A 14,754-nucleotide genomic window follows, 5' to 3' on the forward strand; every position below is an offset into this window, starting at 1 on the left:
GTAACTTCAGATAGTCATACATCATAATATAGTAGCCTATATTCTGTTCCACCCACAGAAAATACTTGGTAGAATCTCCTCTTTGCATTGCCACCAGTCATTAGCTAGCTTAAAAATGGTGGTCTGTTTTGGTCTCCGAGGTTATCATGCAGAGGCTCTCTTTTTCAATATGAGTTAAGGTTTTATTAAATTCTGGTGATGCAAAATGAATGTTACAGATTGACAATATGCATTCCTCTCGTGTTCCGGCCTATGTTGGGCTTGGTGTTGCAGTGAAACCCCTCCCCCCGCCCACTCTTAAAGGGGCGACTGGGAGGTGACAGACAAGGTTATTTATGATGGAGATAGAAATAGGAGGGAGAGGAGAGAAGGTGAAATTAGAGGGAAATTACTATTCAGTACACACACACACACACAGCTAATTACCTCTCCATCTGCTTGTCCCTCCTGGATGTTTTTAATAATTCCCACCAATCAAAAATAAGCAAATGAGATGTCCTTTGTTTGCAACCCTCCTGTGTCCTAACAAGGCATAGTGTTCTGGTTTAATATGCTCCATACTTTTTTGAGATAAATCCCACTTAGTTTGAACAAAATACACAAATACAACTTTGTCTCCTATGGTAAATGCCCAAGTGTCCTCTTAGTGTCAGTATGTGCTCAGATAATGGCAATGTAGTCCTGTGATTGGAGTTTCTGTTCTCTCCTTCTGCTCCGTCATTGGCTCTTGGTGATCTAGCAGGTGTGAGGCCTCCATCATCACCGCTTAGGACCACGAGGCTGCGACTCGGTTCTGTTCCAAAATGGAGACCACACAAGAGAGGATTTAGCACCAGCGACGCTCTTAAACACCAACCATCACATGAAGCTTCAACCACTGAAGCATGAAATGATTATCGTAGATCATCAATCATCAATGAGCCCCGGAATTAAGCCAGTTGTATTCATATTTCTTCAAAGTGATCTCGACGTAGCTCTCTTGGCTCAGGGAATTCAGGTCTCTTGCTAGTTAGCAGGTTATTGATTTGAAGCAGCCTTCTCTTAGGAGTATGTCTCATCCACCCATATTGTACTGAGAGATTGAGGCTGAAGCGCAGGCTGAAAAAATGTCCTTGACAGTGCAAATCCTACCATGGCAGAGAGAAACATGATTAAAGAAAGCCTCCCACAAGAATTGCATCCCACATTAATAGGTTCCCACTAGAATACAAAATGTATACAGGTTGAAATTCCAATATAACAGGCCTAATTGAAAAATATTAATTGTGTTAGAAATGACATTCCTGCATTTTCCTGCATCCTACATGTTCCTGCATCCTACACGTTCCTGCATTCTAATGGGTATTAATCTCCCGATAATCTCCCTTATGGAATTGAACCTTGTCTTGGCGATAACTTTCCTTTTTTACTTACATTTTTTTCTTATTGGGACATAACCAGTGTTGTGTTCTAGTGATGACTCTGCTCTTGCTCTTCTTTGCCATTTTCCTCCTTGGTCGTCCCACCTGTTTCCCAGCCCTCTTTGAATGAGCGGGAGGACCCGGCCTGTGTATGCCCTGGCTAGTCATTAATAATGAACTGTGTTGGGTCTGTTTGAGAGATAATGATGGTAGTGATTGGAGATGGGTGTCCTTAGAACCCTGCGGGTGGGGATTATCACACACTGTCAGTCATTTCCACTGCTAAGCCAATAGGAGCTCTCTGATTGGGGGGGGGGGGGGGAGCAGAGCACTTTCATTGGGTGAGATTGACAGTGGGCAGCCTTTATATGCCCCATTCAGGATATTTGCAGTTGTAAACATTGGCGCTAGCTTTTCAGTCTAGCGGTATGTACAGTTGACTTTGAGTGCATAGTGCTTCCTAACTGCGTTTGAAATTGGTCAGTTACATTATTGTGGTTGGTTGCTGTCCAGTTCTCTTTGCAGCAATTGAAGCAACTAATTGCTAGTGTTGTCTCTCCAGCACTTTTGTTGCTCTTCAGGGCTGTAAACAGCCTTTAAAAATGTTTTATTATTATTTTCTAAATATTGCCCATATGAACAGTGCTGGCTTCTTGGCTTTAGCATGTGCAAGAGGTTACTGTAGTATGTAGTCTGTGGCACTGCTGACACTGTGGCTCTACTCTCATTAGACCTGTGATGTCTTAACGGTGTCTGTTTGACAAGGCTACAGAGAGTCTGCTTATATTACAGTACCTCCTGGCCCATGGCCCAAGGAGATGGGGCCACATGGAGATCAACAGCCGTTTGGTTTTGGCTAATGCACATAGGATTCTTTTGAGGCCGGGTGGATGAGCAAATTGAGTGGTCATTTCCGGTGTACTTTACGCTAACCGTATCACCGCAAGAAAGCGAGAGAGAATTTTAAGAGGCTTTGTCTGAGCAACAGGAATCCGGCCTAAAGTTTTGGCAGACTCAGGGAAGGGGGTTACATGTACGTGTGGAAACTACTCTGATCAGTCTCCCGCTTCACTAACAACTACACTTGGCGCTTGAACACCCCCTTGTCACGGCATACTTCTCAAACGAAGCAGTTGGGAAATGTGCAAATGTCATACTTTACAATCGAAGCAGCTTGTCTGAACATTACACTCTAAACTGGCTGCTTCCAGTCTTTGGCTATCACCGTTTGGCTTCTCACGATGGACTTGGAGGCTTTAGTTATCTTCATTTCCATTAGAGGACCCAACGTGTTCAACGTGGACCCAACGTGTTCATTTTTCAACCGTTTTCCCATCTTAAAAATAAGGCAGAAGTAAAGGATTTGATTTCTGGTCAAACAGATGGAAGTGTATCTTCGAAAACATCTACCAGAAAACGTCTTACAGTATTAGAAATACATCGAAACACAATCATGTTGAACTCCATTATCGACAACTAATATCCACACATATTTAGCTTTGGATAAATGTATTTTCCTTTTGTAAGTTTAAGAAACATTGCCTTGTGATTCTGTTACCAAAAACCTACATATCTAAGTTTTTTTTCTAATTTCTGATAATGAAAGTTCACAGAACTAACAGTAAAGGTAGACCTACAAATGTGTTAGTGTTTTTGCTGCTTTACATTTTTGTTTATGAATTATTAAGCGATTAACTCGTAATTCTGTGACCAAATCGGTGATTGAATTGAATTGGCAATTGAATTGGCTACAATGAGAAATCATAGTAGTCACGAACCACAGTTGGGTCACATGCTACTGTCTCTCTACTGTTAGTCCCTTCCACTGGCATACTGTTATGTTCAGCTCATAACTGTTATGTTCAGCTCATTACAGTTTTCTTTCTGTCATCTGGTGGTCAAAGAAAGTGTGAAAACAGTCTGACAACCCCTCCTTCTGTCTCTCTGCCTCTCTTCTCTCTCTCCAGTTAATGTCACCTCTCCCGGCTCTTATGACGACACCTAAATGGAAAGAGAGTCCCCTCTCTTTCCAATTACTGTAACCAGCATCTGCAGACGTTGACTTTTGGTCTGGTTCAGCCTTGATTTGGCCCAAACATGGACGTACATGATTGGCGGACCAAATCTGAACCAATCATTGACGTGTATCTTTCACAAGTTTGGACAGCACAATACAGTACAGTGAATCACAGTAGAGTACTGTAAAACATTTTTTTTTTTTTACAAATGAGAGTATAGATCAGTACAGTAGAGTATAGTAAAGTATAGATCAGTAGAGTACAGTAAAGAAATGTAGATTATAGATCAGCACAGTAAAGAAAAGTAGAGTATAGATCAGTACAGTAGAGCACACTCGAATACAGTATAATGTACTGAACTATACTTTACTGTACTGAACTCTACTCTACTGTGTGATGTGATGTGCTGTGCTGTGATGTCTAAACTTGTTAAACATAGACGATTACACGTTGGTCTAGGATTGCTTCAGATTTGGTCAGGTCCAGACTAACCAAATGTGGTCTTGTTTGGGGGCGGAGCCAGTGTGTATAATAATACCCATATATTATGCAACGTGTGATATTGCATACTTCTACCTTTGTGTACCTATTCAGGATACATCACCATGAAGAGAATGACATTTATATCCATAATTATGCATTTCTGTGTAGTACAGCTCGGGGACCCATGATCTTATTTCGTTACTGTAATTCTGTGTAAATTCACTTAATTTAACAATAACAAAAAACAAAATCCCCCAACTACCTCGTACTCCAGTACACTGACTCGGTACCGGTACTCCTTGTATAAAACCTGTATATAGCCTCGTTATTGTTATTTTATTGTGTTACTATTTTCTTTTTATCTATTTGTTAATTTTCTTACTTTTTAACTGCATTATTGGGAAAAGGCTTGTAAAGTAAGCATTTCACGGTAAAGACTACACTTGTATTCAGCGCATGTGACAAATACAATTTGATTTGAATGAATGTTTATTTTAATCAAGGTGTCCTGTCTTAGCTGCAGTGTTGAGGAAGCTACTCCGAAAATATAGTTTACCGATGTCACGACTTCTGCCGAAGTCCATGCCTCTGTCTTCTAGCCATCATTGATCCATTTTTCATTTTTCTTTGGTTTTGTCTTGTCTTCCTACACACCTGGTTCCAATCCCATTCATGACCTATTGTGTTTTTAACCCTCTTTCCCCTCATGTCAGAGGTTGTTTGTTGTTCATTTATCATGTTTGTATTGGTGCGCGACGGGTCCTCGTACCCACTTTGTTTTGTTCATTGTCATGGTTTTGGAGCTGTGTTTTTAAGTTATTAAACTACTCCATTTTACCTAGTTCGATTCTCCTGCGCCTGACTTCCCTGGCACCTATACACACGTCTATGACAACCAAGCTACCAATTACTTCACACTGGAAGAAGTTAAGCTACGCTAAAGCTTATTAAAGCTACCCATATAGTTTACGTAACTACAGATACAGTGCATTTGGAAAGTATTCAGACCCCTTGAGTTTGTCCACATTTTGTTACGTTACAGCCTTATTCTAAAATTGATTAGATAGTTATTTTCCCTCATTAATCTACACACAATACCCCATAGTGACAAAGCAAAAACAAGTTTGTAGAAACTTTTGCAAATGTATATTTTAAAAAAAAACCTGAAATATCACATTTATATAAGTATTCAGACCCTTTACTCAGTTCTTTGTTGAAGCACCTTTGACAGCATGACAACTTTGAAGGTAGGCCTTGAAATACATCCACAAGTACATCTCCAATTGACTCAAATTATGTCAATTAGCTTATCAGAAGTTTCTAAAGCCATGACATCATTTTCTGGAATTTCCCAAGCTCTTTACAGGCACAGTCAACTTAGTGTATGTAAACTTCTGACCCAGTGGAATTGTGATGCAGTGAAATAATCTGTCTGTAAACAATTGTTGGGAAAAGTACTTGTGTCATGCACAAAGTAGATGTCCTTACCGACTTGCCAAAACTATAGTTGTTAACAAAACATTTGTGGAGTGGTTGAAAAACGAATTTTAATGACTCCAACCTAAGTGTATGTAAACTTCTGACTTCAACTGTATACAGGTGTGTGCCTTTCCAAATCATCTAATCAATTGAATTTACCACAGATGGACTCCAATTAAGTTGTAGAAACATCTCAAGGATGATCAGTGGACACAGGATGCACCTGAGCTCAATTTCGCATCTCATAGCAAAAGGTCTGAATACTTATGTAAATAAGGTATTTCTGTGTTTTTATATTTAATACAGTTGCAAAAGATTCTAGGAACCTGTTTTTGCTTTGTCATTATGGGTTATTGTGTGTAGATTGATGAGGGTAAATGAGGCTGTAATGTAACAAAATGTGGGAAAAGGGAAGGGGTCTGAATACTTTCCCGAATGCACTGTACTTTGACAAAGTAGTTCACTACATCTAAAGAACTTTGAAAAAGGATCATATGTAAATCTGAAATGTCAGACTACAAATTGAAAGAAGATTTAACAGACTTTGTAATTTGGTCTATTAAATACCTAAACAATGTGAGAATTAGGTGAGAATGTGAGAATTAGGCAGGTCTGATGCCGAAAAATAAAGAGCACGATTCTCTTTCAGTCAGTTGAGATGTTGGCAGGAGTCTCTCCCTCTGGCTGCATCAAGGAGGAATTTTGCTCCCGTGTCACAAGATAGCTAGCCTGGTTACCGCTCTGGATCTATATTTAACATCGCTACATTTGTTGCCTTGTTAAGAAAATACCAACTTTTCAATCAGAAACTAATTGTCACCCAGGCTACAGAACAGTTTAATTGTCTCTAGTCTGTGAGAGATTCTTCACTATCACTAAGTGTTTTTGCCATCGTTGACCTTGAGTGTCAGAATGCACCTCCCTCTATAGCGTTTCCCCATTCATTCATCTCCCTCCCTGTAATATCTTCATTGGATGTCTTTATCCAATCGACAAGCTCCCTCTTGACTAGACAGGAACACCCCGTCATAGGTATCACCCACAGACGACCCCCTGGTTGACAAGCCCCACCCCCCTTCCCCTCTCGAATCCGCTCTTTTGTCACCCGCCTTTGACAAAAACAGACTGGAAACCCGAGCCGTTGTAATGGATGCTTCCGCCTGGCTGCCAAGCCCTTGTTTCTCTTTTGTCTGGCCCTTTTTTTTGTGCACCGGGCTCTTCAGCGGCCATCAACGTTTTCCCGAGAAGGGGCAGAGACGTGAAAAATGAAGTGATTACAAAGCTGCTCTCTGCCGCATTGAGTCAGAAAATAAGAGGATTGTGTCAGTTATTTCTCAATTTCCTCTCGCCTTTGTCCCAGTGGAGGGATTATGACTTGCCCAGGCTTTTCTCTAATGGCTATTATGCATCAAGTCGAACTGGGCCATTCATCAAAAATGATTGGTTTCATGAATTTGTATTCCGATAAATGTGGCCAATTACAGTAGCTTGGATACATGTTGAGAAGATGAATGCTGTAATTGAGAGTTGGAGGCTGTGTGTGTGGTTGTGTGTATGGTTGTGTGTGTGTGTGTGTATGGTTGTGTGTGTGTGTGTATGGTTGTATAGTCCTACCCAGTGTTTCCCCACCGCTGCTAAATTGCTGCAACCACCCCACAAAAATGTATACAAAAATAATATATATTTCTTCCCGGGACGCACTTTTAAATGGATAGTTGTTGGCTCAATGACTGGAAGTCTATGGAAACAGCTAGCATGTCATGTCAATGCTAGTAGCAATGCACCCCCCACTACCGCTGCGACCACTGTTGCTCCCTAGGGGTACACTGGGCCCTACCTATACATTTTTGTGACAATGCCGACATGAATATGCAGATGAGCATTATCATACCCCATAGGGAGTAGAATTTACAAGTGTATTGCGTGTGCAGTGTGTTTTGTGTGAGTGCTTGAGAGTGGATATTTCTGTCACAATCAGCAGTGGGATACGATGCCTAATTTAACCTCACAGTCCCTCTCTTGCATATGTTCTAGCGTGTGTGTGTGTGCGTGTGTGTGGATATGATAACGTGTGAGGTGGATGCGTCTGGGGAGTTGCTTAATTTAACTGTAGCGTCACTAGTTCCCTGGTCTCGGTGAATGACAGGATATGCTGCTCTATTTCTAGAATGTGTTTTTAAGCCAGGGTGATGTCATCCTATGTATTTGCCATCCTCTGTAGCGTTCCCTCCACTTTTCCCTCTGTTATTATGAATGGAGGTACGAAGCAAAGACATCCGGGGCAGGGCTGCACAGGGCCATAAATCAAAACAATGTCCTAAAACCTCATAACGGATTACCATAACCATGCAGTGAGTTATAATGTGTCTTGAATGACATTACCACTAATGACATGATACCTGTCATGCCATGCCGTGTCGGGTTGTTGCAATTTACCATGATGCCAATGCCACAACCTTATTACGCAAAAAAAATGGCTCATGACAAACCACAGGATATCGACCAAACTTTCAAGCTCGCCATGATCTTATGAGCACAGTGACCTGATGAAGATCCCTGTGGCATCAAATCAAGTTGCCATTGTCTGGAGTATCTTCTGCTGTGCCGGCATCACTCCCCTCACACCGAGGACGCGAGTTTGTCCACCACAAGCAGACGGGGCGGTGCGGTGCGGCAGGAAGAGCACCTTGGTGAGGGCCTGGAATGCCGAGGCCCTTCTCCATCTCCTCCACACACACTTGGGCCGTGATAAGACGCGGTGGATGGAAAGTGGCTGCTTCAGACACGTCGTGCAGCTGTCATATGGACTGCACCACTCATCCCACCCTAGCCTCAATTTGGTCGGCTGAGCAGCTCACTTAAGACACAGCGCTTTTTTTCTCTTCTCTTTCTTCTTCCAGCTAAATGGGAATAATTTTGCTCGTAGATTCATTTTTTGATTGAGCTCAGTCCCCGTCGTTGCTACATAACCGAGTGCTAGCAAGCAGCAGTATTTGCGTTCATTTGCATTTTATGAACACTGTACTGAAGTAATGTTCCTGTCGTTCTCTTTGTGTCACCGTTACATCCACTTCCATGACATATTGCGTACGTTGAGCCGAATCGTCTACATCACATATGTCAGAGTCAAGGCCCGCGGGCCACATCCGGCCCGCAAGAAGGTTTTTTACGGCCCCTGGGATGATCTTGATTTATTATTAGAACCGGCCCGCAGCAAGCCGGCAGCCCGCAGATCTTTTACACGCACCAATACTACATTTCCCACAATGCAAAGGTGACGCACCGAGCAGTAGGCTGCTTCATTTCAATATTTATTGGCACAGCAGTCGTCAGCATCACAGTAAAATTAACTTTCAGATACCCATCAAAAATGGCAAAACGGAAGGTGGATACTGAGAACCGGGGGTTTCAAACAAGGTGGGAGTCGGAGTATATGTTCACGAAGGTAGCTGGAAAACCTGTGTGTCTTCTGTGTGGAGAAAGTGTGGCGGTACTGAAAGAGTATAATCTGAGACGACATTATGAAACGAAACACGCGGACAAAAACAAGAATATGGACATGGAACAAAGGCTACAAAAGGCAGAGGAATTAAAACGAGGCCTCAAATCTCGACAGGCTCTGTTCAAAAAAGCCAAATCACAAGGCCAGGCTGCTGTCAAGGCCAGTTTTATTTTGGCAGAAGAGATCGCTAAATCAGCCCGGCCATTTACGGAGGGGGATTTCATCAAAAACTGCATGATTAAAGTTTGTGACGAAGTTTGCCCAGAAAAAAGGCAACTCTTTTTAAATGTGAGTCTGAGCAGAAACACCATTGCCGAGAGAGTAGACCAGTTGTCCATCAATCTAAAAGAGCAGCTTGTGAAAAAGGGAAAAGATTTTATTGCATATTCCTTGGCTGTGGATGAGAGCACCGACATTTCTGACATTGCCCAGTTGTCAATTTTCATCCGCGGAGTGGACTCCAACCTAAGCGTGACAGAGGAGTTTTTGGCTTTACGTCCTATGCATGGCACAACTACGGGGCATGATTTGTATGAAGAGGTGTCAAGATGTGTAAATGAGATGGAGCTGCCTTGGGAAAAACTCGTGGGTTTGACAACCGACGGAGCACCTGCGATGTGTGGACACAGGAGCGGACTGGTGGCGAAGATACGGGAAAAGATGCAAGAGGAAAACGCGACAGGTGAGCTGACAGCTTATCATTGTATCATACACCAGGAAGCGTTGTGCGGTAAAGCCTTGAAAATGGAGCATGTAATGAGCATCATCACGCGCACAGTTAACTTTATCAGAGCCAAAGGTTTGAATCACCGCCAGTTCAAGGCATTTCTGACGGAGTTAGAAACGGAGCATGGTGATTTGCCTTATCACACAGAGGTGCGATGGCTAAGCCAGGGAAAGGTGCTTCAAAGATGTTTCGAGCTTCGTGAGGAGATTTGTCTGTTCTTGGACAGCAAAGGGAAAGACACAACACAACTCCGAGACGAAATGTTTCTGTGTGAAATGGCTTTTCTGTGTGACATTACGAGTCATCTGAATGCAATAAACTTGCAGCTGCAGGGTCGGGATCGTGTCATCTCTGATATGTACAGTACAGTGAAGGCATTTAAAACCAAACTGACTCTGTGGGAGACGCAGATGCGGAAAGAAAATTTGAGCCACTTTCCCAGCTGCCAGACCATGAAAGAGAAGCTCTCTACCAGTGCGTTCCCGAGCACACAGTTGGCTGATAAAATAGGTATGCTTGCCGCTGACTTTCGACGCCGATTTGCTGACTTTGAAGCACAAAAAAGCAGGTTGGAACTGCTCGGTAACCCATTTGCTGTTGACGTGGAAAGCTCACCACCAAACCTCCAAATGGAGTTGATTGACCTCCAATGCAATGATGCACTGAGGGCAAAATATGCGGCAGTGGGTGCTGCGGAGTTCGCCCGTTTCCTCCCCGGCACAATGCCCCAGCTGCGCATCCAGGCTGCTCAAACGTTGTCTATGTTTGGCAGCACATACCTGTGTGAACAACTGTTTTCTTTGATGAACCTGAACAAAACATCACACAGAAGTCGACTTACTGCTGAACACCTCCACTCAATTCTGAGGATTTCTTCAGCTCAGAGCCTTACCCCGAACATTGATGAACTTGTGGAAAAGATGGGACACCACCAAGTATCACCCTCAACCTCAAACAAGTGAACATTACTGTGCAATCACATATTTAGAGTTTTTACTCAGTTCAAGTTTAAAAGTTAAAATGTAATATTTGTTTTCACTGCATGTTACTTCTCCTTAAACAAAGTGTTGTTTTTGATTAATAGATTTTTGCACTTTATTTTTTTGTATTTCAATCCAATTATATTTTAAAAATATTTCAGTTGAGTGGATGATAGAAAATTGCTATTATTGTTTTTTCTTTGAAGTAAATTTAGCCCACTTTTGCTAAAATAGAAAATATAGTCTACTGATGGTGCCTTGAATACCGGTTTCTTTCATTTAATGTTCATGTTATGGGGATATTTATATAAAGGAAATTTGTCTTTTGTGTCTGTTGAAAATTAAAGATTACTGACAGAGCCATAAGAAAATATTGCTTTATTTATCTGATCATATTGTAATATATTTGTTAGGTTTTCAGTAGGTTCAATTAGGTTCACTAGACTATATGCGTCATTTAAATTTTTTTCAATGAACATTCGAACAGTCCGGCCCTCGTCTTGTAGCTGATTTTTTTATTTGGCCCTCCGTCCATTTGACTTTGACACCCCTGGTCTACATGAATACGATGCCTAGTGAAAGTCTACACACCTCTTTCACAGTTGACATATTTTACATTGAATTTTTTCTTCCCATCCAGATCGACACAACTTGCTCCACATTTTCAAAGTGAAGGAAAAAGTAACCCCCACCCCTTACCAACTCTGCACAACTCTTAGGGCAACATGTATCTATTGTTTTTGTCAAAATTGCTCAAGCTTAGTCAATTTGGTTGGGAATCATTGATGAGCAGCAATATTTAAATCTTGTCTCAGATTTGTAAGGAGATTTAAAGTCAGGACTGAGACTGGACCCCTCTGGAACACTCAGCACCTCTTGGAAAGCCATTCTGGCGTGTCTTTTGGTATTACAATTTGTGTAATTGTCTCACTGAAGAATAAAACTCTATCTCAGGGCTAGGTATCCAGAATTGATTGATACAGATGTTCCTCTAACTTTTTACCTGGGCTTTGCTCCTTTCATATTTAATTTTGATCCTGACAACCTCCCCAGTCCCTGCAGGTGACACGCATAGCCATGACGTGATACTGCCCAGTGCCACCACAGTACTTGAAAATACAGAGGGTTTCACTCCTGTAATCAACAGACTAACATTCCGGTTGGCATGCTGAAACTCGTCTCCTATGCCCATCTCGCCACCTGCCCTGGTACTGCCTTACGGAACCGGTTGCTTTCAGATCAAGTCCCTGCTTGATTGTGAATCGTTCAGATGCCAAGTATCTAAAGTACTCAGCTAAGGTAGCCCTATTCATAAGGAGGCATCTTGTCCCTGCCTGGTTTCCAACCACTCCCCTATTTCAGGTACTTTCCAGTCTCCTTGGGCGTTATGAATATGGACCACCACACATGTTTGGCAGACAATCATTTTGTGGTGTCTTGAACTTTTGGTTCTTGGTGGTCTTGCATTTCACACTGCTGGAGTGGGAGGGGGGGGGTCAGAGCATCTGGGCAAGTGGATACTTCTGCACTTGGCATGGGTGTTTGTGAAATTCAGACACTTCCTGTAAGGCTCAGTATTGTTCTATCTAGCTTTACTGACATCTCTGTTTTACAGGAAGAACAGTGTCATTATAATACTTATACTGATTTTCTCTCTTTCAGGCATGAGCTCTGACACCTGTTCGTAGGACCTTGAAACTTCATCCAAGATCTGCATCACTCCGCTGACCGCCCAGAGCCACGGTAAGGTGAACAGAGTGTAGTTCACTTCACAAACCTTATGTAGCTCCAAGTGAAAAGCTCTCTAGAGTTTTCCACCATGGAACTCTAGCACACCAGCTATTCTTGAATACTCCACAAACAATTCAGACTAGTTGGACTGTTTATTGGGGAAGGTCGCTGTGACTGCTCCAAGGCTGCCCTGTGAAGGATGTTTGACTTCAGACATTGTGGGATTTTGATTTCTTTGAATGCTCAAATTGTCAACCCTGACCCAGCTCGTGCCTGAGAGAGATGACTTTAAGCTTGCAGATCACTTGGAGAATCTGCAAATTATATCAATCTTCAAATAATGTGTGACTGTAACTGCTAGGGCTTGCTCAGTATAAGACCCGGGCTGCAGTGGCTCTTTCCGGGCCTTTGAGTGACATGGCTTGACATCGGCAACAAGAGGACCCACAATCGTCTCTCTTTCACTCTGCAACAGGACCCAGCCCCTTCAACAATTAAACCCATTAATATGTAAAAAGACAGACAATATGAATATCATATCCCTGTGTTAGGTTACACAAAGGCTTTCCTAAGGCTGCCTTAGTGAAGGGAACACTATAGCCAACACAGGGGTTGCGTTACCAATGCTTGATACTTTAATAATGAAGGGTGTCCATTAGGGCTGTCCTTGCCCCCCAAAAAATATTGGCTGAAATTTTAAAACATGTATTTTTCCATATATAGATGCATGTATGTGTTTTGAATAAAATCAGCTATATGCACTGAGCTTGTCTGATGCTTTAAGCTCACTGTTTGATAAAATAATTAAGACACACAAATTACTCAAGAGGGAGCTCGATGGCCATGCTGTGTTAAAAAAAATGACAGCGAGTGCCTGTGTGACTGGCATTGTCTCTCTCTCCTCCCTGCTGCACTGAACAGGCACCACAGCACAGCAGGTCTTTATCGCGCTGTCCGTGCTGAAGCTGCAACATAATTACAGCCATTTAGTTTCTTACTTGTATCTCTGACTGAAAAGTTATGTTAACGAAATACCTCATTTGTTTAGGAAAAACACTCCCTCAACCCTTGCTCTCTTTGTGAAACATGTATGCAAGCCTATTATAATCACACCAATAAATTGGTTATAACAAACTCCGTAACACGTGACAGCAAAACGAGGACGTGAAAAAGATACTCAAAACGGGGGTTTCTCAGGAGGGAAAGGGAAATTCTGATAAGGTGTAAGACATTTGACTATTGGAGATCAAGAACAAGGAGGGTATAGGAGCAAGCGCTGCATGAATATTTTGTGCCAAACAGACCCTGTCAGATTACTTTTTTCATTTTTATTATAACAATTTGTAACAGTATAAACAACACTAAATCAATTATAACTGTACCAGAGAGTCTGTTCTAACTCCAAAAATATATATAAAGCCTTTATTACAGCAAAGACTAACATAACAGTTGCATTCATTCGTGAATTGCAGTTTATTTATTGCACAGGCTAATTATCCAAAGCTCCCTTTGTTATTTCATTTGAAAACTAAAATGCTTGGTTGCATTTCAAAGCATGAATGACTCGTATGCTGTGTGATGACATGATTGATTGATTAGTGGCCTATATTGAAATATATATTGAAATATAGCCCCAAGTAAAGTTACGGTCTCAAGACTAAACAGGATGCGCACTATAGGCCTTCAGCTCGATGGTGGTGATACAAGGCTACAACTATAAGAAGCCATAATGACATGACTTTATTATAATGACGATCATAATAACAATTGTAATAATGACAATAAGAAGGAGATTGCATTTTTTTTCTGTAACAAACAGGTGCTGTCTTTTTAGATGACAATAAAAATGTTCTGCCCGTTTGGAACAGTGTGAACAACACTAAATAAATCACAAGTAATACCTGTTCTAACACTTTTTAACAGCCTTTATTACAGCATAGCGAAGATTAAAAACGGAATTTGTGAAATTGCTTTAGCCGACATTTTTAAGGTTGCGTGAGGCTTGGTGCTCCATGAATCAGTAGGCTATTAAACTGGCAACAGAAACAGGATCTGTTTTATTTCTGTAGATATATATATGGATGATTTATAAAGCCAGGCACATTTAACAGTTAGGCTATTGATTAAAGACCTAATTAAGTTGGGGTTTCCTCTCTCCTCACTTTTCTTAGACAATTAAGGCTGTTTCCTCGTCTCTACGCGCCGCTGCTGCCTCTGCGACCGCTGTCCATCTCGGAAAAAAGCGCATTTGTTATAAAATAATATCATATTTATTAGTGTTGCACCATTATTTTTTTTTACATAATATAACCATTTACATTTTAGTAGCACTTGTCTTAGTGCCAGTGATCCTCCGCAATGGATTATGGTGAGTCCTCCGCAATGGATTAGTCCACTGAGACGGGAGCGACTCAGACAGGTGTCTTAGTGCCAG

At 41.7% G+C, this 14,754-nt stretch overlaps 1 protein-coding gene across 6 annotated transcripts in view; it reads left to right on the forward strand.

Annotated features, from left to right (window-relative positions):
* LOC139380405 (adenosine deaminase RNA specific B1b) overlaps positions 1–14,754 on the forward strand; it is a 169,458-nt gene that overhangs the window by 54,335 nt on the left and 100,369 nt on the right. For all 6 annotated transcript variants that reach the window (XM_071123046.1, XM_071123055.1, XM_071123049.1 and 3 more), the window contains exon 2: positions 12,252–12,332. The gene's annotated coding sequence lies outside the window, so the exon portion shown is untranslated. The remainder of the gene's footprint in view (positions 1–12,251; positions 12,333–14,754) is intronic.

Source organism: Oncorhynchus clarkii, chromosome 22, assembly GCF_045791955.1.
Source record: "Oncorhynchus clarkii lewisi isolate Uvic-CL-2024 chromosome 22, UVic_Ocla_1.0, whole genome shotgun sequence".
Taxonomy (NCBI): Eukaryota; Metazoa; Chordata; class Actinopteri; order Salmoniformes; family Salmonidae; genus Oncorhynchus; species Oncorhynchus clarkii.